General features: G+C 43.3%; 1 protein-coding gene across 2 annotated transcripts in view; it reads left to right on the top strand.

Moving 5' to 3' along the window:
• Positions 1-572: 572 nt before the first annotated feature.
• Positions 573-1,270, top strand: part of LOC105035211 (uncharacterized) — a 49,296-nt gene continuing 48,598 nt past the window's right edge. The window contains exon 1 of one of the 2 annotated variants that reach the window (XM_073245835.1): positions 573-968. The gene's annotated coding sequence lies outside the window, so the exon portion shown is untranslated. The remainder of the gene's footprint in view (positions 969-1,270) is intronic. The other variant, XR_012135412.1, reaches the window with a different exon arrangement.

Here is a 1,270-nt window from a genome sequence, read left to right as displayed (position 1 = left end):
GTCAGGTGAGGAGCCATGGTGTTGGCTCCATGAGTCTAAGATCGATTTGAGTTTTAGGGCTAGGACCAGTTTGATCCTAAGATGGAAGTTCGGTCCTCCATCGTCTTAAGGCCTAGAAGACATGATCTTTGAGGGGCTAATCCATATTTGGGTTAGGTATAAGTCCAAAAAAGATGAGAGCATGTAAGTCATGGGTATATATGGGTTTGGATGAGTGCAATGATATGTGGTTTAGCCACTATTAGAAAAAAATATATTACTGACCAAAATATAATTTGGTTGAAAAAAATTACATTCTTCACTGATCAAATTATAACCATTTGGATCAAAAACATATTGATGCTATTTCATATGCCTGGTGAGAATTGGCAACCAGGTTGGGCAAAATGTGCACGCTGGCCCACCAAAATGATTCATGAGCAGTTGTATTTTAGTCGATAGAAATTTTTCTTTGTCAACCAAATTTTTGTGGTTAAAATTATTAATGATCAAATTTTCTCGCATCGTCAAAAACTTTTAATTTTCCGACCGTGCGTCGGACGCCAATTAGGAACATATTTGGCGCACAGCCGACGCGCCAAGGAATTTTTTCATGACTCCCACTCTCTCTCTCCCTCCCTCCGTCCGTAACTCCCCCCTTGCCTCTGCCTCTCTTTCTCATTCTCATGCCCTAGCTCTCTCCTCCGTCTATCCCACTGCCGTCGGCGACCTCGTCGGCATCAAGAAGCACTTCCGCTACTCATCGTCATCGTCCATCCCACGACGTCGGTATCAAGAAGCACTTCCGCTACTCCTCGTCATCATCCATCCCACGACCTCCCCACTACCCTCGGCGACCTTGTCAGCCACAAGCAGTGGGTCTACGCCCGCTGCTCCAAGGCCTACACCGTCCAGTCTGACTACAAGGCCCTCGGCGCCCACATCACTTGTGGCCACTCTGTGACTGTGGCCGCATCTTCTCCCATTGAGTGCGTTCCTTCTATTTTTCTCTCGCGAATGACCCCATTGGAAGCTCGATCTGTGGTCGGTTGGTTTAATTTCCTCCATAATATCACAAAGATTTCGATCCTAGATTTTTTTTCATTTTCATTTTCTTTGTTTCCTTATAATTTTTATGTATTTGTTTGGATTTTAGATGAATCTTTGGAGCCAATTAAATGAGCAGTATCCAAACCCAAGAAGGATTTTTGTTGATTTGATTTGCTTATTACTGAAAAACTTGAGCTTGCTTTCATTTCTTTCCTTGATTTGGTTTTTCTTTCTTGGATTG

Source organism: Elaeis guineensis, chromosome 11 (genome assembly GCF_000442705.2).
Source record: "Elaeis guineensis isolate ETL-2024a chromosome 11, EG11, whole genome shotgun sequence".
Lineage (NCBI taxonomy): Eukaryota > Viridiplantae > Streptophyta > Magnoliopsida > Arecales > Arecaceae > Elaeis > Elaeis guineensis.
This window is presented reverse-complemented; position numbering and strand designations above follow the sequence as displayed.